At 36.9% G+C, this 24,163-nt stretch overlaps 1 pseudogene across 1 annotated transcript in view; it reads left to right on the top strand.

Moving 5' to 3' along the window:
• Positions 1-20,025, top strand: part of LOC311609829 (vomeronasal type-2 receptor 116-like) — a 28,691-nt pseudogene extending 8,666 nt beyond the window's left edge. The window contains exons 4-7 of the transcript in view: positions 37-264; positions 1,022-1,145; positions 15,098-16,050; positions 19,982-20,025. The product of the transcript in view is annotated as a vomeronasal type-2 receptor 116-like (transcript). The remainder of the gene's footprint in view (positions 1-36; positions 265-1,021; positions 1,146-15,097; positions 16,051-19,981) is intronic.
• The last annotated feature ends 4,138 nt before the right edge of the window (positions 20,026-24,163 follow it).

Here is a 24,163-nt window from a genome sequence, read left to right as displayed (position 1 = left end):
GAAATTCTTCAATGTATGTTCCTTCATCTATTTTAGTTCCTCCCTTTCCTAAAGAACACCCTACTGAGATATAATGTGAGAGGCCACACAGTAATGGATGGGGGAAAAAATCTGGATTCAGAGTATGACATTCTCAATTTTTGGAATTTTCCAAAGGGTCTGGCATTAAAGGTGAAAGTAGGAACCTTTTCTCCAAATGCTCCTCATGGTCAACAGTTATATTTATCTGAGCAAATCATACAGTGGCCTGCAAGATTTACAAAGGTAGGTTGTTACTTATCTCACTGCTTTGACCTTTCATAAAAACCATAATTTTCAAGATGTAATTATCTTTAGACACTCATTCAGAACCAAATAATATTTAAATATCAATAAACAAATAACAGAAAGGAGGACAATATTACCATGGCTGACACTGTGAGCATGCCATCCAGCTGGTAAGAAAAGAATACTTTAAGAGCCAGAAGAGATGGTGGTATCACATTCACCAACCAGAATCAGAGATCAAAGAATGTGGTTGCTCATCTTCTCTATTCTTTTTGTTATGTCTGTGACATTAACCAATTAAATACTGATACCCATTTTGTGGTAACTCCGGTAAAATGTCTCAGGTAAAATGTCTCTATAATTATTCTCACAGAAATTGCCCAACATTTGTTTCCATGATGAATCCAAGCTCTGAAAATGTTCTCAATCCACATTCACAATCACTTTGGATATAAAAGCTCACCCTACTAGCTAGTACATAAAGATACAGGTTGAACCTGAAGTCATGCCATGACCTTCTAGAACACTACTTTAATGACTTACTAATAACAGCAGCTCTGTGTATTAGACTAAGATTTACACATTTGGTCTATGAAGCCTAAAAGCTTCCAAAATAGCAATACCAAAACCCATTCTCTTCAATTATAAGAGAAAGTATTTTCAAATTAACTGTTCAATCATATACATAAATACTCTATTTACTCAGATGAGTCACAAAAGTATGAACATTTGCTAATAATTTCTTTTCTCTTAGATTCCTCAGTCTGTATGCAGTGAGAGTTGTAGACCTGGATTCAGGAGAGCTGTCCAGGAAGGCAAAGCTGTGTGCTGCTTTGATTGCATTCCTTGTGCAGACAATGAGATTTCTAATGAAACAGGTAAATATAGGCTTACAGAGAAATTCCCAACTTGTTCTCAGGAGATTGCAGTACATAAGCAAATGGAAATATACTGGAGAAAAGAAAGAGATAAACTTTTGTTCTTTGTTTATACAGTTAAGCATTGTTGTTACTTTTATTTCCTTTTGAAAGGACACAGTCTACACACTAAAAGAATCTTTCATTTACACTATTATTTAATTCCAGACACTTTTCCCTGGAGAGACACCTTCCCGAAAAAGTAATCATCTGGCTCATTTTACTGTGAACACGGTATTTTGAGTACCATTTCTTTATGTTTCCAAACCATGCTGAGTCATATGTAGAATTCACATAATGCATAGATTTCTCACACACTTTTTATGATCATTCCCAGTACATTTTTTCTTTTATACAGCAGGTAATGAGAGAGTTGTGTTTCATTTACCCCCTACATATGTTTTATCTACATCATGCATATTTTTATTTTACTGGAAATAGACTATTTCATATAATATGCTTTTTAAAAAATTTTGTCTCCCTTTATTATACATAGATTCTTTTCTCACACAATATAATCTAAATACATTCCCTCCCTCCACTTCTTTCAGTTTCTCCTCACCTAATCTTTCATTAGAGTTCCACTCCTTATTTCTCTCTTGTTAGAAAAGAACAGGCCTCTAAGAGATGACAACAAACCCTAACAAAATAAAATATAAGCTAATGCAAAACCTATCATATCAAAGTGGGAGAAGACAAGACAACAGGAAAATAAAAGTGCCGATAGAGTACACAAGAATACACTTGTTTACCCATTCAGGAGTTCCATGAAAGTATAAAACTGGAAGCTATAGTTTATAGACTGAGGACCTAGTGCAGACTTCTGTAGTCCTTGTGATTCCTGCTTCAGACTCTATGCTCTTATGAGCATTTCTTAGTTGTTTAAAACATTCTTGCTGTTGTGGTGTTTTCTGTCTACTTTGCCTCTCCTACTCTTTCTGCTTCAGTTTCTGTGAGATTCGTTAATCTTAGAGGGGAGAAAATAGAGACATCACACTTAGAATTCTGTGTTCCAAGTGTATAATTTCTCAATGTGGATCACTGTATTTGTTCCTTTATACTGTAAGAGTAAAAAAAATCCTCTCTGATAATGGATGAATAAGGTACTAGTCTATAATTATAACAGAATATAATGAGCAGTAATTTTTCCAGACCAGGAGTATATGTTTTTCTAAAGGCTAAGGTCTCTAGTCTCTGGTGTTGGTTGCTAGGGTAATGTCATGAATGGGCTTTATCTCATTGAGTGGGACTTGAGTTAAATCCAAAATCAATGGTTAGTTCCTTAGGGATTGCACCCCTATTATCCTAGTATATTTTGCAGGCAGGACTAATTTGGGGTGGAATTGATGTTTATACTTTTCCTTGGACAGCCTTCAGAATACTTTATTCTGTCATAGACAGTATAACATAGGGTTAAATGTTGCATGTACCACCTTTTTGACCTATTCAATGAGTTGTTTCACTGTCTTGTCTTTAGCAGTTTGGCCTTGCTGTCAGTAGTTTTTTGGCTGAAAAACTCTATTGTCTTGGCAACAGCATAGATTATTTGGGGATTTTTTTTCTATTGCATCTTTTAGCCAAAAACTCAAATTCATGAAACCCTGTTCTAGTATGGTAAGCTTTGTTTGTTGACAAGAGAAGCCAGTTGGATTTCTGTCTTCCTCATTATTTTGAAACTTCAATAGGACCATCTCTGTATAATATAGGATGTTTCTACTGCACTAGGTTTTTATATTGCCCATCAAATCCCCTTCATTTCTAGTTGTTACTCTCCTCATCCCCTCCCTCAGTTCTGGCTCATCTCTCCCTTCTAGCCCATTTAGCAAACTTTAACCCCCCCTGGCCCCAGTCCACCCATAAATTTAATTCTTCTTCCCTGCCCATAGAGATTCATGTGATGTCCTCTAATTCCTTCTTTATTTCTAACAACTCAGTGGCTATTGAGTATACCTTTGTCATCATTTATTTAACAGATAATATGCAGAGATATGCAGACACATATTGTATTTAGCTTTCTGGTTCTGGAATACCTCACTTAGGATAATATTTTCTGTTTCCATCCATTCATTTGCAAAATTAACTGTCATTTATTTTAACTGAGTAATGCTTTTTATATAAATGTATTATATTTATTTATTCATTCTTCTGTTGAGGAACATATAGTTTGTTTCCAATTTCTGGCATTTGTGAAAAGAGGAGCAGTGAACATGATTAGACATGTGTCCTTGTGGTAGAATGAAGCATCCTTTGGGTATATTCCAAAGAGTGTTAAAGCCTGCTTTTGAGGGATATTAATTGTCATCTTTCTGAGAAAATAGCGTACTCATTTCCATAGTGCCTTTATAGGTTTATACTGCCACCGGCAATGAGGAGATTTTTTTTTCTTGCTCTGTATTCCAGCAGGCATGAGTTGTGACTTATACAGTTGTTCTTAGGCATTCTCACAGGTATAAGGTAAAATTTCAAAGTAGTTTTGATTCACACAATATATTCTTATTATTGACTCTCCTCCCTAAACTCAATTAAGTTCCTTACCATTTTCCCACTGACTCGATCTATGAATTTCTTTCTCTCTCTCATTAAAATACAATAGGCATCTCAAGAAAAGAACAAAATAAAATATGACAAAATAATAACAAACCATCCTAAGTAGGATGAAAGGAAGAATCTAAATAAATAAATACAGGCACATCTCCAAATTCCAAGAAACACATTCAAAAATTGACATGTTTTCATACTAAGAAACCCCATAAAAACAAAATCAGAAACCATAAGATACACACAAGGACCTGTAAGGTTAAAAAAATATTGTCTAGACTAAGGATTGTGGTACAAAAAACCCTCATATAATAACACTGGTTTTGTTTTCTTTTGAATGTCTCTTACTGGACATGAGGCTCACCCTTAAATTTTTTTTTATTATCCCCTGAAAATCACTTGCTAGAATACCCCCCTCTCTCTCTTTGCTGATCTTATGTAGCCTCTCTTTTCTGTTCTGTTCTTATTAGAGTTGAGTGTATCTTATCTCTGACTAATTCTGTCAAATATTTCTCTGATTAATCACGTTAAATGCCCATAACTATATGGCACTTTTAAACACAGTTGCCTCCTTCTATAAATTAAAGTTATCTTAACTGTTTGGGATTAAGTGTGTGTGCTGAGGGCATGTCTTTATTCCAGTCAGATCATACTGAAATCCAGAGGGTGTCTTCATTCCAGCTGGATCACATGGAACTAGCAGGTTGTCACATATAACCCCTTGTAGAGCAGATATGTTGCTGGATTAAATTATCTCTACATATATTTATAGAAGGGTGTCATTATGAGCTGATTATATTGCTGTTTCTTATATATAAAAGTGATATCTGTTTGCTCGCTATGTCTGTTTTTATCTAATGTCAGTTTTTTGGCTACCCAGGTAGTGTCAAGCATGGGTTACATGTCATGGAGGGGGCAACAATTTCAATAAGATAGCTGGTTGCTATTTCCAAAAGTTTTGGACCATTATTGCACCCAAGTGTAACTCAGGAAGCTCATCATCATATACATTAAAGTATTTGTAGCTGTGGTAGTGTTTTCTATTTTTCTGAAGTAATGTTCAGAGTACTTCTCAGTGCTAGGAAAATTAGTCAGGATTGGTAAAAGTGTTAAGTAGGCATCATCAGTTTATCTTCTCTATGATCAGTGAATTATGAAGTGTTATCCTCAGCAAAGAGTCTACCATCAGTTTGTGGGGAACAACCAATACCCTTGGCAATATCCTAGATTGTTTGGGTTTTCTCATGGGGACCTTCGATCCAATAATTATATGCAATTCATTTGAAAATGGAGCATTCCTTTTATGGCTAGAGATATGTTATTGGATTTGGCTATCTTATTATATAATGCTTCCAATTTTCTTTCATATATGTATATAATACGAGCAAATTCTATTGCAATTATTTTCATTACAACCCCCTAATGTCACTTAGTTGTAGGTGTCCATTTCCATATTAACTTCCCTATTCCCCTTTCTCCTTTGCTCATTTGATCTTCACAATCTTGTCTTCCCTCCCACCCATCCATAACTATACATTGTACTTCTGCTTCCTAGGGTGATATTTCTCTCTCAGTCCCTTATGTTTTACCTAACATCAGTAGATATATGATTGTAGACTACTTATCAGTACTTAACAGACAAAGGCCTCACTTAAATTAATACATAGCATCTTGGACTTTTTGGAGGGTCTGGTTATCTTACTCAGGATAATATTTTGTATTTCCATTACTTTGCCTTGTAAATTGCACAGCATGTTTATGCTTCAAGATTACCTTCAGAAGAAGCATTTTTTTTTTGTTCTGCTTCATTTAGTCAAAACAGTAAACCAAATTCATGTGAACAGTCTCCAATACTTATGTTCAAGAAGCCGTCACAAGATGTACATAATCCCCACTTGTGAAGTACATTTAAAACAAAACTATCCATGACTTCTCCCATTAAGAGAAAACATCTGTAAATATTTTTATATCCATTCAGCTGACCCTATAATTTTGTCTCTTCTGACATTTCTATAATGAACCTCGACTATACTGGTGAAGATTTTCAAACCTTAAAGAACATGACAACAGTAGGGAATGCATTGATAAAAATGTGCCTATGACTTATAAACAGTATTAGTAGATAATTTGCCATATAATACATAGATTAATGTGGAATCATGTGACAAAATTGTGAACATATCATATAAGTGCGTTATTGAGCATTAGTTGAATGATAATCAGAGATAGGTACATCTACTTGAGCTAGCAGTAACTAAATACAATGAAATAAAAACATTACTAGCTCTTGACCAAGATATTCAAAATAGAAAATACTTGTTTCAAAATGAATTTAGGTAAAATAAAACTTGTAGCATTTAAGTGAAACTAGAGAACTATAGAATTAGAATTGTGGTAGAGTTAAGGCAGAAAAAAATAAATCAACCATAAATTGCACATAAGTCACTAATCAGATGACATATTTAGATACTGAAAAATTTTGTAAACCTTTAGCTTGTTTAAAAACATTTTAAAATAAAAACAAGCTTAAAACTGGATTTCCTCATCTATGTTATTAAAATTATATTTATGGACAAAAACTCCACTTCCAACACAAATGTTATAATGTGAACTAGTCTTGTCACTGTGTTGGTCTTAATTAGATGTCCATGTTATGTGGAGTTTTGTCCATGTGTCCTATGGTTAAAAGTGCTGTATTGATGTCACTCAGTATTCCTGTATTAAGGTAAATCTGTGGTTCTAGATCCAGTAGCATTTGTTTAAATGAATGAGGGCATCACATCTGGATATATCTCTGTGGCTAATCTGGTGCTTATATTGAGACCCATGTTCCTGCTGAACTAACATGTTCAGTTCAATTACTTTTTGTTATTTTTGTCAATTTTTGAAATTATATAAGTACAACATCCCACCCTTCCCTTTTGTCTCCTCAAGTACTTCCATAAATCTTTCCTTAGTGTCTTTCAAATTCATTGCTTATTTTTATTTCATTTTTTATTTTTTGAAAATAATTATTTTTTCATACAATATATATTAATTGTAGTTTTCTCTCCCTCTACCCTCCCCATTTCATCTCCAAATGCCCTTTTATGGATTCACTCCATTCCTGTACCTCATTAGAAAAGAAGAGTTTTCTAAGAGATAACAACCAAGCATGACAAAAATATAAGAAAAAAACTCTCATACGAATGTCGGACACAGAACTCCAAGAGAAGAAAAATTGTTCCAAGAGAAGATTAAAGAGTCAGGGACCTACTTATTTTCATAATCAGGAATCCATAATAAAACTAAGCTAATAGCTAAAATATATATGCACAAGACCTAATGTAACCTCACATAGGCTCCATGCTACCTGCCTCAGTCTTTCTGAGCTTAAATGATCCTTGCTTGACTGATTTTTTGAGGGCCTTGATTTTCTAGTGCCTTCCATACCCTCTCACTCTCATAATATACCTGCATCCTCTTTAGTGGAGTACCCTGAGTTCTTAGGGGGGATATTTGTTGGTGACCACCAATTTAGAATTTTTCCACATAATATTTGACCCATAACATGTGGGTCTCTACATCTATTATGATCTAATGTCAGAAGAAGCATCTCTGAAAATGACTGGATAAGTTACTGATCTATGTATATAGCACAATATCATTAGGAATCATCTTGTTGAGTTTTAAACTAATTTTCTTTTGGTTTTGCCCTCCATTTCTGTGATATTTAGAAACTTGTTCTTCATTAACCAAGTAATGAACATGATAGTGTGTCTTAAGTCAGATCAGTAGTTGGCCTCTCCCACTAGTTCTGTGGCACCGTTGTCTTAGCATATGTCACAAGCTGAACACATTGTCAGCCAAAGGTGCTGTGGCTGAGTTGGTGTCAGTGCATCATGTTCAATAGTCTGCAGAGACACTTCCAGCAGTGAGAAGATTGAACATACTGGTAAAGTGTCTATCTGGACACCAGCTCAGCTTCTTCATATTCCATGATTTGGGTGGATATTGTCCTCTGCAATGAAGGCCCACTTTGTTAGTTTGTGGGGAGCAAGCATTTGACTTTGCATCCGCCTGTGTTTTCTGTGCATTTCCCTAGGATCTCCTAGGCCAAAGTCTCAATTGAATGCAACCCAGCCCAGAGCCATCACTAGAAGATTTGGCTGAATAAAAGAAATGGCCAGCTGAGATTCCTTATCCTCTCTTACTAGGAGTTTTCAGTGGATAACATTCATGGATTCAAAAGTATTTATACAAAAACTGATAATACCCTCCATAATTTCATCCATCTCTCACAAAAATCCTGCCACTTATTCCATATCCTTCCCTACCTGAATCCTCCTGTCCCTTTCTCCATCTGCCGTTAGTAGACATGTAAAATATATTCTATTTCTTCTCAGTGAGAACATATATTGTTTTTTGAGGCAGAGTTTCTCTGTGTAGCCTTGGTTGTCCTTAACTCCTTTTGTAGACCACGATGGCCTTGAACTCATAGTGATCCACCTGCCTCTGCCTCCTGAGTGCTGGGATTAAAGTCATGTGCCACCATATCTCTTTATTTAATACAGCAATTCTTAATCTGTGGGACACCATGAGTGCTTCGAGGAGTGAAAGACTCTTTCACAAGGGTCACCAAAGAAGACCAGAAAATAGAAATTTATGTTTCAATTCATTGCTGTAGAAAATTTCTATTAAGAAGTAGACAAATATTTTTTATAATACTTGAGGCTATTCTGAGAGGTGTTGTTTCTGGATTCCTTCTCAGTCTATTTCGCATTTGTATATAGAAGAGCTACTGGTATTTTTTTTGTTTAATCTTTTATCCAGACGCATTGATAAATGTATTTCCCAGATATAGGAGTGGTCCTGATTGAAATTTTAGGATCACGTAGGTATACTATCATATTATTTGCAAAAAGAAAATACTTTGGCTTTTTCTTTTTTAAAGTATTTCCCCTTTAACTCCTATTGTCTTTCTTCTCAGGATAAAATTTCAAGTAACTATATTGAATTTATATGTAGAGAGTATATCAAATTGTAGCCATTCTAATATCTAATAAAATAGACTTTCAACCAAAATTAATCAAAAGGGATGAGGAAAGACACTTCATACTCATCAAAGGTAAAAATCAACCAAGATGACATCACAAATTTGAACATCTATGCTCCTAATACAAGGGCACCCACATTTGTTCTTTCAATATCTTCAAAATATTTTGTAGGTATTCTGATAGGGATTGCATAGAATCTGTAAATTTTTTTTGGTAAGATGGCCATTTTTACTATGTTGATTCTCCCGATCAATGAACAAGGTAGATCCTCCCATCTTCTGATGTCATTTTCAATCTCTTTCTTCAGAGATTTAAAGTTTTTTCAAATCAGTCCTTCACTTGCTTGGTTAAGGTTATTCCTAGATATTTTATATTGCTTGTGGCTATTGTGAAGGGAGTAATTTTCTGAATTTCTTCCTCTGCCTGTTTGTCATTTGTATACAGAAAAGCTACTGACTTTTTTGAGTTTATTTTGTATCCTGCCAGTTTGCTGAAGGTGTTTATCAGCTGTAGGAGTTCTCTGGTGGAATTTTGGGGGTCACTTATATACACTATCATATCTTCTGCAAATAGGGATAATTTGACTTCTTCCTTTCCCATTTGGATCCCCTTGATCTCCTTTGACGTCTTATTGCTCTGGCTAGAACTTCAAGAACTATATTGAAGAGATATGGGGAAAGTGGCAGCCTTGTCTGGTCCCAGATTTTACAAGGATTTCCTTGAGTATCCATCCATTTAGTTTAATGTTGGCTATTGGGTTTGCTGTATATAGCTTTTATTATATTTAGATAAGTGCCTTGTATTTCCGATCTCTCCAGAACTTTAAAGATAAATCGGTGTTGGATTTTGTCAAATGCTTTTTCTGCATCTAAAGAGATGATCTTGTTTTTTTTTCTCTTTCATTTTGTTTATATGGTGGATTACATTGATGGATTTCTGTATGTGAAACCATCCCTGCATGCCTGGAATGAAGCCTACCTGGTCATGGTGAATGATGTCTTTGATATGCTGTTGTATTCGCTTTGCGAGTATATTGTTGAGTATTTTTGCATCAATGTTCATAAGAGAAATTGGTCTGAAATTCTCTTTTTTTGTTGTGTCTTTGAGCAGTTTAGGTATCAATGTGACTGTGGCCTCATAGAATGAGTTTGCAAATCTGTCCATTTCTATCTTTCGGAATAGGTTGAATAGTATCAGTAGTAGCTCCTCTTTGAAGGACTGGTAGAATTCTGCTCTGAAACCATCTGGTCCTGGGCTTTTTTTTGGTTGGGAGACTATCAATGGTTGCTTTTATTTCTATAGGTGAAATCAGGCTATATAATTTCCTTATCTGGTCTTGGTTCAATTTTGGTTAATGGAATCGGTTAAGAAATTTGTCCATCTCCCTTAAATTTTCAAATTTTGTGGCATAATTGTCTTTGAAGTAGGTTCTTATGATTCTTTTTATTTCTTCGGTGTCTGTTGTTATGTCTCCCTTTTCATTTCTGATTTTGTTAATTTGGATAGTGTTTCTCTGTCTTTTAGTTAGATTGGCTAACGGTTTGTCTATCTTGTTAATTTTCTCAAAGAACCAAATCTTGGTTTCGTTGATTCTTTGGATTATTCTCTTTGTTTCTAATTTATTGATTTCAGCCCTGAGTTTGATTATTTCCAGGCATCTACTCCTCTTGGGTGTTTCTGCTTCTTTTTTTTCTAGAGCTTCCAGATGTGTTGTTAAGTTGTTTATGTGGGATGATTCCATTTTCTTTTTAAAGGCACTTAGTGCTATGAATTTTCCTCTTAACACTGCTTTCAATGTGTCCCACAAATTTGGGTGTGTTGTTCCATCATTTTAATTGAATTTCAGGAAGTCTTTAATTTCTTCTCTTATTTCTTCCATGACCCATGTGTCGTTAAGTAGAAAGTTGTTTAGTTTCCACGTGTTGGTATGCTTTTTTTTATTTCTATTGTTGTTGAAGTCCAGCCTTAGACCATGGTGATCTGATAAGATACAAGGTATTATTTCAATCTTCTTGTATCTGTTGAGGTTTGCTTCGTGACCAACTATGTGATCAATTTTAGAGAACGTTCCATGGGGTTACTGAGAAAAAGGTATACTCCTTTGCGTTTGGGTGGAAAGTTCTGTAGATATCTGTTAGATCCATTTGATTCATGACATTGGTTAATGAGGTTATTTCCCAGCTTAGTTTTTGAATCAAAGACCTATCCTTGAGTGAAAGTCGGGTGTTGAATTATCCCACTATTAATATGTGGGTATCGATGAGTGGGGCAAGCTTTGTTAATAACTCTTTTACAAATGTGGGAGCCCTTGTATTCAGAGCATAGAGGTTCAAAATCATGATGTCTTCTTGGTTGACTTTACCTTTGACGAGTACAAAGTGTCCATCCTCATCTCTTTTGACTAATTTTGGTTGAAAGTCTATTTTATTAGATATTAGAATAGCTACCCCAGCTTGTTTCTTGTGACCATTTGCTTGGAATATTTTTCCCCAACTCTGAGGCAATGTCTGTCCTTGTGGTTGAGATGTGTTTCTTAAATGCAGAAGAATGTTGGGTCATGTTTATGCATCCACTCTGTTAGTCTGTGTCTTTTTATTGGAGAGTTGAGACCATTGACATTGAGAGATATTAATGACCAGTCATTGGTAAGTCCCTTCATTTTTGGTATTTGTAACAATCGAGTTTTTGTGAAGTTGTGATTTTGCAATGGTGTAGTTACTTATTTCTTATGTATTTTTTGGTTGTAGTTTGATCATTTGAGGTGGAGTTTTCCTTCTAGTAACTTCTGTAAAACCAGATTTGTGGCTAGGTACTGTTTGAATATGTTTTTGTCATGGAATATCTTGTCTTCTCCTCCAATAGTTATTGATAATTTTGCTGGATATAGTAGTCTTGCCTGGTATCTGTGTTCTCTTAGGGTTTGCAGAACCTCTGTCCAGGCCCTTCTGGCTTTCATGTTCTCTGCTGAGAAGTCAGGAGTAATTCTGATAGGTTTGCCTTCATATGTTACTTGTCCTTTTTCTCTTGCCGCTTTTAATATTTTTTCCTTGTACTATATATTTTGTGTTGTTATTATTATGTGGCGGAAAGATTTTTTTTTGGGTCTATTCTATTTGGTGTTCTGTAGGCCTCTTGTATGCTAGTATGCATCTCCTTCATCAAAATGGGGAAAGTTTCTTCTATTATTCGATTAAAGATATTTTCTGGGCTGTAGAGTCAGTTGCCTTCTCTTATCTCTATCCCTATTATTCTCAAGTTTCGTCTTTTCATTTTGTCTTTTATTCCATGAACGCTTTGTGTCAGGAACTTTTCAGATTTAGCATGATCCTGGATGGTTGTTTCCAATTGTGCGATTGTTATCTTCAAGTCCCGATATTCGTTCTTCCATTTCTTGCAATCTGTTAGATAAGGCCACCTCTGAGATGCTTGCTTTCTTTTCTGATGCTTCTCGATCACGTTTTTCTTCCATGTGTTCTTTTATGATAGCTTCCATTTTTATCTTCAGGTCTTGAACTGTTTTAATGATTTCCTTCATCTGGTTATTTATATTTTTCTGAAATTCTTCAAAAGCCTCTTTATATGACTCTTTTCAGTCTTCAGCCCTCTTGTTTGCTTCCTCCTGCATTTGTTTACAGTTTTTATTTGTTTCTTCCATTATCATCTTACTTACTACGGACTTGAGGTCATTTTCATGTATATCAATTGTTGTTGGGTTGTCCAGGTTGTTTTCATTAGGTTGCTGGGATCTGGAGATGCCATCCTGTTTTGGGTTTTGTTAGCATTCTTTCATTGACCCCTTGTCATTTCGGTGACTCTAGTGTTGGGAGGTGGTTTGTAGTGAGCTTCCCTGTTTGGGAGTGGATAGTTGATGTCTGATTATAGGTAGGGTGCCCTTACCTGTGGGGATCAGGGAGTATTTCCCTGGACCAGGCTGGTGATTCAGATTCTACTCCTGGAGATTTTTCTCAACACCTTAGGCTCCAGGCTGAGTCATGCAAAGTAGGTTTCTGTTTGGGCCTTTTCCCCTTATTGCTGTATCTCAAGTTAGCAGTTTTGGGATCTAGAGTAAGGTCAGCACACAAGCTCTCTGGCGGTGTAGGGCGATCCCAGCTGTCTGTCTTCCTGCTGCTTGTAGCCAATACCCCAGGTAGATCAGATATTCTGGGTTGTAGCTGTCTTTTCGCTCTGCCTCTACACTCTGTAGGAGCGTCCAGCCTTTCCTATGAATTTGGGAGTTTTTGCAGGGTCTGCAGGAGCTGAACCAGCTAGGATCTGCCTGTTGGTGATTACAGGATCAGTACCTGGTAGGCTTGAGACAGTATGGTTTCAGGCCACTGGCAGTATCCGAGAAGGTAGCAGTTTCCATGCCCCTGTATGCCAGGACACTCCCAGATTGCTATAGATCAGCAGTTATACCCTGCATTCATGAGCCACAGCTCTCTATATCATGGGCCTCAGCTAGGTTCTGTTGTTTGGGGAGTGCCGGGTCAGTGCCAGCAGCTCATCCCTGTGGCTGGTGACAAAGGCAGTTCAGACTGCTGATGAGAATCACCTGTATCATCTCTTTCTGCTAGAGAAAGCCCGAGTGCCCCCAGGTCACTTTAGGGCAGCAGTATTCCCTGCCGGCAAGACCCACAGCTCCCGATAACATGGGCGGTCCTGTCGTGGGCCCGCAAGAATGGACCCAGCTAGCTCTGTTGTTTGGGGAGTGCTGGGTCAGAGCCAGCAGCCCGGCCCCGTGACTGGCGCCAATGGCGTTTCGGACGGCTGGCGGGAATCTCATGTATCTTCACTTTCTGCCAGAGAAAGCCAGCGTGCTCCCAGGTCGCTTTAGGACAGTAGTTAGTCCCTGCAGGCGAGACCCACAGCTCCCGATACCGTGGGTGGTTCCACTGGGATGTGGGAGCAGACCACACCAGTTTCTAACTGCCCCTGTTGGCAGGGTCAATCCTTTGTGTCTGGCATCAGCTTGAGCGCAAGATGCGGACGCAGTCCATGAGCTATACGCCAGTTCTAGCTGTTTTTGGTGAGACCCGCCACCTGTGTTTCCACCCTGGCTAGTCAGGTGACCTCCACAGTTTAGCATGGTGTGGATGTAGAGGTTCAATGGTAGTTTCACCCTATTCGCTGAGACTCCTCAGGCTTGGGGATCCGGAAAATCTCCTCCCCAAATGACGAGTTTGGGTTTTATGTGCTGGCTACAGCTTGGTTGTGGAATCCGTTTCAGAGGTTGGGGAGTGCATTTAGCCCTCCGGGCCGTTGCTTGTCCCGGGGTTAGACCCCCTGGTGGTCTGCAGAATTTGGGGCCCCACTCACCTACAGTTCTCAAAATCCAGTAGTCTGTGGATCCATTCACGTCCCTGGTCTCCTCGGAGTAGATCAGCTATGGTGCCTACGGTCGACGCCATCTTGGAATCTGCAAGTTGTTAATTTTAAAAAGAAAGTTGTGAAAATATCTGGAGAAAGAAATTGATTAGAGTTCTACATTTACTAAATAATCAAGAACAACAAAAACAAATTATCAGAAGAGAGATTTGATTCTTCTAAAAATAAATCTGATAAACCTTTAACTTAAAACATAGAAGAGAGAAAATCCATTGATGAAGAAATATTTTCCAAAAATGTACAAAAGTTTAATATAATAGTAATATGGCATCATAAAGTGGGGAGTATATGTTTTAAAATTCAAGATAAAAGTTACACTTAGAAACACATTGTTGAAAATGTCTATATATCCAACACTGAAGACATAGAAACATTTCAATATATCTTTCCATATATATTTAAAATAATGCTGTTCCTAAGTGTTATAACATATTACTATTGAAGGATTTCAGCTTCAAGAATGAAACGGTATTTACTATTTCTACTACGTCATGAGTATGAACCAAATTAGAGTACCCAAGGGATTTTATGAAAATAAATAAGTATGGGTTCCAAATGTGAGAAAAACCAAGTAATAGTTAAATTTCAAAGGATATTTTCTGTATTGTACAAAATATGTATCCAGAATTAGGGTTTTTTTCATAAGTTGATGTCAAAATCACATTAGAATTATACAATATAATTCTATAATCTTAAGACTTACAAGATAGATGCAACAAAGCAACAAACTCAGGGAAAGCATACAAAGGCATATAAAAAACATTGATATTCATTGACTTTTATCACCATAGTCAAAATGGGCTGCATATATTTGAAATTTTTCACAGAGTATTTTTCCTGAAAAATGAAGGAACATAATTCAGGAACCATTTCAATGAATTGAGGTTCAGTAAATGATTAGGGGGAATGGGTACAACTGAGGATTGATTCACAGTCACCTTTACTTCTGAACAGATGCAGATCAGTGTGTGAAGTGTCCAGAAAGTCACTATGCAAACTTGGATAAGAACCACTGCCTCCAGAAATCTGTGAGCTTTTTGGCCTATGAAGACCCTTTGGGGATGGCTCTCACTATCACAGCTCTGGGCTTCTCTGTACTCACAGCTGTAGTTCTTGTAATCTTTGTGAAACACAAAGACACACCTATTGTCAAAGCCAATAACCGGGCTCTCAGCTACATCCTACTATTGACACTCATCATCTGTTTCCTCAGTTCCTTGCTTTTCATTGGCCAGCCCAACACAGCCTCATGCATCTTGCAGCAGACAGCATTTGGAATTTTGTTCACTGTTGCTCTTTCCACAGTATTAGCCAAAGCTATTACTGTGGTTATTGCATTCAAGGTCACTGTTCCAGCTAGAATAGTGAGGTGGTTAATTGTATCAAGGGCCCTTAATTTCATCATACCCATCTGCACATTGATCCAACTTGTTCTCTGTGGAATCTGGCTGGTCATCTCTCCACCCTTCATTGACCAAGATACTCATGCTGAACATGACCACATCATCATTGTGTGCAACAAAGGGTCAGCAGTTGCCTTCCACTGTGTCCTGGGATACCTCTGCTTCTTGGCACTTGGGAGCTACACCACAGCCTTCCTGTCCAGAATCTTCCTGACACATTCAATGAAGCCAAGTTCCTGTCCTTCAGCATGCAGGTGTTCTTCTGTGTCTGGGTTACGTTCCTTCCTGTCTACCATAGCACAAAAGGGAAAGTCATGGTGGCTATGGAAATCTTCTCCATTTTGGCCTCCAGTACTGCACTCCTTGGCTTGATCTTTGTTCCCAAGTGCTACATTATTTTGTTAAGGCCAGATAAGAACTCCTGTCTTCACATAAGGCACACAACCCATTCCAGGAGAAATAATCATTTACAATTTAGTTCTAAATTAAAATTAATCTACGTTAGTAAGTGTAATACAATGTTTGAAACCAGTACCACAGCATTTAAAATCACTTATTCAGGTACAATATCATGCTATTATGTGGATTTACACTTAATTTGTTTTAACATAATTTTGTCCTGAATCATTATTTTTATTTAATGTTTTATAACCATATTACCCTGTTTTTGTAAAAGGATCTCACCATGCATCCTCTATTGGGCTATAGCCCCATAAGTAGACCAGTGTGCCATAAAGTCTTGAGTATGCACATGCCTTCCTCATTGTAAAACGTGCTGTTCTTTAAGATGTGTCACCATGTCCAAACATGTTTTATTTTTTTTTATATATATATTTATATAAATATAAATATTTATAATTATTTATATAATTATAAAATAATAAAATGCTTAAATATCCTATAATTGATTTAATTTGATTATGAGCTCCAGAAGATTCTTTTATATTTCCCTGTATAAATTAAATGTTATGAGAGAAGATTGTCTCTCAAGTAGGAGTTTAACAGGTTCTTATTTTCAGACAAAAACTCATGTTTTTCAGTGACAGTGGAATCTTCTCTTTTCATATCTCATTATTTTGTTACATGAGGTAAAATGAAGCCTCTTACTGGGAGTAACTACAACAGATACTTGATTATTGACTACTAATAGCTCTTTAGTAATCTAGAGCTATGGAACTGTATGTGAATGAGTAAATAAGTGGTTCATAGGCTTTTTAAAATCACAATACATTGGAACACAGGTAAGGAGGGTGAGCTCATTTTAGGAACAGCCACTATAGAGGACGGTGTTACTAAAGTCTACAGCAGAATAATATGGAAGTAATATCCTTCATTGACAAAAATTAAATGATTTTCTTAAAGAAGTGGAGGTTATGGATAATTGACAATGGAAGTAAATATATTATTTAAATGACCTCAGGTAAACACTTTGAACCTGATCACAGAAACTATGTTTGGGCTTTCAGTAGCCCAGAAAAAAACTAATGTTTTTATGAGAACAAGGGATGTTAAAATGTCTTATTCTATTACCATCTTAAATACCATCAATATGAATCAGCATCAAGTGATGTAGTTGGAACATGTGCATTCCCTTATAGGGTTTCTGTTTAAAGTGTTGTTATCTTTTTTGTATGATTGATGAAGTGACTTTTTCAGAGATGAGGCAAAGGGTGGTGACCCCAATGAGCCTTTTACATTTCTGAAGCATTGTACAAAGAAGGAAAGAAGAAAGCAACCAGTCTCCTTCAGCAGATGTGATTGTTTACTTCCAACAGCAGGACCAGAATCTATCTAAAGGGAAAAAGCAGTACATGCAAAAAGGCAAAGGGAAATCCTAGAGTTTTTGTAGAGAGTAAAATTTAAATGCAGATTCAGATGTTTACCTGGTAGTTTCATCCTTTGGGATCATTTATTTATACGTGTTCATTATATCATTAGAAGTTGCCTGGCACTGACTGTTGTGATGCATGTGGGGCAGTGAATGACAAGGGCCTGAGTTGTTAACATAGAATCATGAGATTTCAACATACCTTAATAGACTCAAAATTTTCTTGAGTGCTGTAAGCATAGGCACTTACTTACCAAGCCGGCATTACATGATTATGGTTATAAGTAATTTTTATCTATCAGAGAGGCCACAGTAATCCTGGGTTTATGACAAGTTTATTTAATGCAATTAGACTTTTATGTCCTTGTCAAAAATAGAACATAATGGAGGTTTCCAGGAATAATACAATTGTATTTTCCAGGATACAATGACTTTTGCTAGCTATACAGAGTATCCAATATATATTTAGTGTTCGTTTGTTTATTTATTTATTGTTCTGTTAATCTTCTACTTGCTTTTCTGACTTCTAGGGAATTCAGACATATGCAGGTTGCCTGAGTGCTTCAGTGGCTGAGGGGTGCTTCATGTCTCAGTAACTGAAAGAGACAAGTTGTCCCAGTAGCTACCGAGTTTAAATTGAAAATTCTATGCCAAATACTTTCATGCCAGCTATATTAAAACAACTACATAATTCAGCATGAAGAGGAGGGAAACCATTAACTTTATCACAGAGAGAGTGATAGATAGATAGATAGATAGATAGATAGATAGATAGATAGATAAGTTAGTTGAATATATATTACTTGAATATATATTACACACACACACACACATACACACACAATATATATACATTACCTTTATTCCTATTGTTATTTCTGCTTTGTCCTGATCACTTTTACTTTTAATTTTAACTATGTCCCTTTTGTCTACTTTGGTTTTTTATTTCCTTCCAGATCTGAAAAGCATCATTAGTACTATTTTCTGGTCCTGTTACATGTAATTTTCCCTTAATTGGTCTTCCTGATCTCAGGATTTGGGCAGAGTAGCCAGCAGGAGCTGAGTGGCAGAGGTGAAAATAATTAATATGAGTAGTGAGTTTTATGGGGAAGAGGCCTTGGAAGATTGTTCATTCCATCTTTCATTTTTGCTATCAACAAATATTTTCAATATAAATTGAAGTCACAATATATCTGAGAGCCATACAACTTTGCACTGTCTGAGGTCTCCCATACAGAGAGCTTCAGTAGATTATCACAAACAAAATATCTAGAGTATGGAAATAAGGTAAAAGCAAAATTCACATTCATTAACCTGGCATGCTCCCTGAGTTTTAAGGTTGACCTAACCATCTTGGAAATCAGGTGGGGTGTTGTCACACTGTTATATTTCAAAGAGTAAGCAGTTCATTTGTCTGTGGAAATTTTCGACCAATTGGGCCTCTTCAAATAGTGAGAGAGGCAATTTTGGTTTATATAAAGTTCTCTTGAAAAATGGGAAGTGATTTTCTTGAGTATCTCACCATTTACTTTGATTTTGGCTATTGGCTTCCTATATATAGCCTTTATTATGTTGAGGAAAGTGCCTTGTATTCCCGATCTCTCTAAAACTTTAAACATGAATGGGTGTTGGATTTTATCAAGTGCTTTTTCTGCATCTACAGAGATGATCATGTGGTTTTTTTATTTTCAGTTTGTTTATATGGTGGATTACATTGATGGATTTCTGTATATTAAACCATCCCTGCATGCCTGGAATGAAGCCTACTTGGTCATGATGAATGATATCTTTGATGTGCTCTTGTATTCATTTTGCAAGTTGGTCTGAAATTCTCTTCTTTGTTGAGTCTTTGTGAGGTTTAGGTATCAATGAGACCATGGCCTCATAGAATGAATTTGGTAATGTTCCATCCCTTTCTATCTTTTGGAGTAGCTTGAAGAGTATTGGTATTAGCTCGCCCTTGATTTGGGCTCAGGGGTCCCGCTCAAATAAGGCACCAGCCAAGGACAATACAGGCGGTAAACCTTAAACCCCTACCCAGATCTAGCCAATGGACAGAACACTCTCCACAGTAGAGTAGAGAGTGGGATATTACTTTCTCACATACTCTGGTGCTTCACCTTTGACCATGTCCCCTGGAGGGGGAGATCTGGTGGCACTCAGAGGAAGGGCAGCAGGTTACCAAGAAGAGACTTGATACCCTATGAACCTATACAGGGGACAGTAATCCCCCTCAGGAACAGTTATAGGGGAGGGGAATAAGGGGAAAATGGGAGGGAGGGAAGAATGGGAGGATACAAGGGATAGGATAACCATTAAGATGTAACAAGAATAAATTAATAAAGGAGAAAAAAGAAAAAAAAAGAAAAAATGGGAAGTGAATTGTAGCTTCTGGGGCTACATGGACTGTTTATCCAAATTGGACCTTCTCATTTTTCGAACCTGCCTTGCCATGTCAGTCAGTACGCATGGCAATGACTTATAACAGGGCAGTGTGTGGGAACAGGCTACAGTACATGAAGCAGGGGTATCAGCAAGCCATAGGGGAATGGAATTACCCAGGATCTGTTTTACTCTTTTTATGTCTCTCTCTGTCTTTTCATCCAGAATGGCTTTCTCCAACCAGTTCCATGATTGATGATCAAAAATAGGGAGGGCTTCATTTTTTTATCCTACAATGCTATTTGAACTTTCAGAATCTAACTGTATATAGTAAATATACATGTGCACAACCGTCTTCTGTGTGCACTCATTCAAACATTTATTTCTTCCAACAGAATCTTACAAACATATCAGTGCAAAAGGGTGAATTGCCATAGAGGGAAAAAATTTTCCTGTGTCTGCCTTAGTTACTTTTTTCTTGGTTGTGGGAAATGACCTGACAAGAAATATTTAATGTAGTCGCCTAGTTGAGATATCCCAGCATTATATATCTTAACAGAACACATGATCAGTTTCTCTGAGTTGTTCTCTACTACATGAATTCCTCTTTCCTCAACTTAATACAACCAAAGCCATGCCTTCTCAGGGCCCCTGTTCATAGAGTATATATCTTTAATGCAAAGCCTAGCCTGTCTGGCTATATGCATTCTTGCTACAAGCTTCGAAGTAACCAACATTTTTGTACCTTTCATGTCTTCCAAACAATATCACATGGAAGCTGTTAGCATATTTTTCTGTTAGCTCATTTTTAGTCTAGATTCTTAGACTGCAGTTTCAGTTTTAGCTATCCAGAAAAATAAGTCCTCACATAATCCATTTTTAACAGGAAACCTGTGGTGAATATTTACATCTTAGACTCCCCTTTTGTGAATTTTCATTTAATTTTCTTCAAATCTGTGTGATCAAAGTCTCCTCATTAGCAATTTTTATTACTTCCCCAATAACAGGAATGAAACTTTTAGAAATTGTGTTAATGTCTCTAATATTTTCACATATTAGCATGGAAGTTGTCTGCATCTCTACCAGTGCTAACTTTCTTTTCCTTACCCATTTTTAACATTTTTCTTCTCTATATTCTTCTCATTTGGGTCCCTCATCCTAATAGTGAACAACAGACATTACTTGTATAATGACCTCTCCTGTCATTTCCTGCCCAATCAGAATTGTTCTGTTGGTATTTTTTCTTTACTTTTTATTTAATCACTTTACAACCTGATACCATCCCCATCACTACTATCCTTGCAATCCCATCCTTATGTCCCACCTCCCATTTCCTTCTCTCCTTTGTCTTATAAATGGGGAGGCCCCCTAGGGGAACCAACCCACCCCAGCACCTCGTCACAGACTATCCCACTGAGGTCAGATAAGGCAGCCCAGCTAGGAGAAAGAGATCCAAAGGCAAGCAACATAGTCAGAGATAGCCCTATTCCCATTGTTTATGGGCTCACATGATGGTCATTGATGTGTCCCTGCCCATGGGACAAATCGAATCAGGGTTCATCTGAAAGAGGGAGTGGGGATTGAAATTAAGGTACAGAGATGTGAAAAATAATGAGTCAAGTCTAGAAATTTCTGCTCAAGACTCACTTTAATGCCAACTAATAAGAATATATAGAGAGCAAGGTCAATAGGATCTAGTCTAATCTCACTCACCCTGGCCCCCAGGCAAGAATACAATAGCCTGAGTCACTCCCTATAGAACTTCCTAGTTATCCGAGTAACTCCCTGTAACAACTTCTTATATCTCTGAGTAGTTCCCTATAAGAACTTCCTTGATCCTCTGGGTGGTTCCAAGTTGGGACTTCTCTACTTCTTTCAAAGGTAAATAGTCCAAGGATAGCCTAGAACACAAGACCTCATGAGGCAAAGGTCAGCAACTCAGTCACAGCATGAAGCCCAAACATGGGATTTCTGACTTGGCAGAATTTAGCATGGCTCCCCACAACCATGCTGCACATCTGCTACATATGTGTAGGGGATCTAGGTCCAACCTGGGCAAGCCCTTTGGTTGGTGGTTCAGTCTTTTTGAGCCATCATGGGTCCAGGATAATTTACACTGTGGGTCTTATTGTGGTGTCTTTTACCCCTCCATGTCCCTCATTCTTTCTTCCTATTCTTTCAGAGAACTCTTTGAGGTTGGCCTATTGTTTGGCTGCGGGTCTCTGCATCTACTACTATACTACTAGGTGAAGTCTCTCAGAAGGAAATTATGCTAGGATCCTGTCTATAAGCAATAGCATAGTTTCATTAATAGCACCAGAGGTTGGCATTCTCCCATATAGTGGCTCTAAAGTTGGGCTAGGCCTTGGATTACCATTTGCCCAAACTTTGATCTATCTCAATTCCTACAAATCTTATAGGCAAGAAAAATTTGGGGTTGAAGGTTTTGTGGATGGCTTGGTGTTCCCCTACCCCAATGGATGTCCTTCCTGGCTACAAGAGGTAGTGACATCAAGCTCAATAACCCTTTCTGCAAGGAATCTCATCAATGATCATCACCATATACTTTTGGAAGCCTCACTTGTCCCAGAGAGGCACCCCAGCTTTTTCCTCCCATGCAAACATCCCCCCACTCTGAATAAATGTTGTTGCATATATCATGACTTTTAATCTTCATTCTGTGGAGAAATATTAAAAATAACTCTAATATTGTATTGCCCATACAGAATTGTTGGACTTATAATTCGTATTTTCAGTGGATTAAATAGCAAATATATTGTGAATGTTAACCAAAAACTTTTAAGTCTAAAACAAGTTATAAAAATACACATCTTTTTAGAAAAGGTTCAGTTTCCAACTGACTGCATAGGAAAAAGAGAAACAGAAATATAGAATCTGAAAAATTATAACAAAGAAACCCCACAATAGAATTCTAAATAATATTGAATTACTCAACTTAGGAATGTGAATGCCAGCTCATAAATGAGTAAAAGTTGATCCTCCTCCTTTAGCTGGAATGATCAGGGTACATAAAGTTATTTCAATTTGGGTCAATATATTATATTGAGGCCTTATAAAGGCCTTCCATTTATCCTTTCTCTGTCTCAACTCCTGCAACATATTAAAGCTTGTGTTCATTTTACACTCAGCTTGGTTAAGTTCTCTTCCATATGTGGTTGTTACCATGAATATTAATTGTTCTATTAATGACAGTGTTAATACAAACATATCCTTAAAATAAACAATAGATTTGTTGAGAAAAATCTAGCACATATGATCAATACTCTCTAGCCAAACAAGAAGGGAATTACTGGGATATTTGAAGTAAATAATTAACAATTGAATCATGATATTTTCAGAAAAATATATCAATCTGAAATTATTGTATCAAAAATAAACCAGAGCTGGCATGGTGGCATATGCCATTAATCCCACACTCAGGAGGCAGAGGCAGGTGGATCACTGTGCGATCAGTGTGAGGTCAAGGTCAACCAGGTCTACAAAGAATCCCTGTCTTGAAAAACCAAATAAATAAATAAATAAGATGCATAAAAATTATAACAAGTTTTACTCTCTTATTTACACTCATTAAATTTTATACCCATTTGAATATGAGGAAAGTAACTCTTACAACTAATGGCCTTAAAACTTATCTGTGACATGGAGTAAGCCACAAAGGAGGTAAAATGAAAAATAATGCAACAGGAAACATGGGGCTAATCTGTAGAGGAAGTAATAAAGTAAAATAGATTCCAACTGAAAAGTAGGCATGAGGAAGAGACTAATTAACAAACATAACTATATTAACAAATAACATTCACAAACCCTTGAAAACCAATGTATGCTTGATAGAAACATAAATGGTGGAGAAAAATGGAGGACACCTATATATGAACTATAATGAACTATCACAAATGAGTAAGTAAAATAAAGAATATTAGGAATCTAAGCAAAATTAAATTACTTGCTCCTCAAGGAAGGAGTGAGCCTCCCAAGATAATGAAAAATGTTCAACTCCTATTGGAATTAGATAATGGGAAAAATGAATAATATATCAATGCAAGACGTCAAGACTGGTAAAATTATAGTGGCAGTGTCAATGTGCTTCCATATACAAATTTATGCTTTTATTGAGCACAGAACTTATAACAAACATGAAATGGCAAGGAATGAATAATCTTAGTCATAAGGGGAATTCACAAAGTTTGACCTCATGGAAATTCAGAGCAGAGCAGTTGAAGCAGACTGTGGAGAACGTATACAAAAGAGTAATAGTGAACAAAGTTGAGGCAGGCTCAGTGGCATATATCTGTAATCTCAGCACTCAGGAAGGCAAAAATAAGGAGATTGCTGTGAATTTCAGACCAGCCTGGTCTACAAAGTAAATCCAGGATAGCCAAGGCTATC

Source organism: Acomys minous (assembly GCF_964271855.1).
Source record: "Acomys minous genome assembly, chromosome: 2".
NCBI classification, from domain to species: Eukaryota; Metazoa; Chordata; class Mammalia; order Rodentia; family Muridae; genus Acomys; species Acomys minous.
The sequence above is the reverse complement of the archived record's forward strand: the minus strand, read 5'-3'. Positions and strand labels throughout refer to the sequence as shown.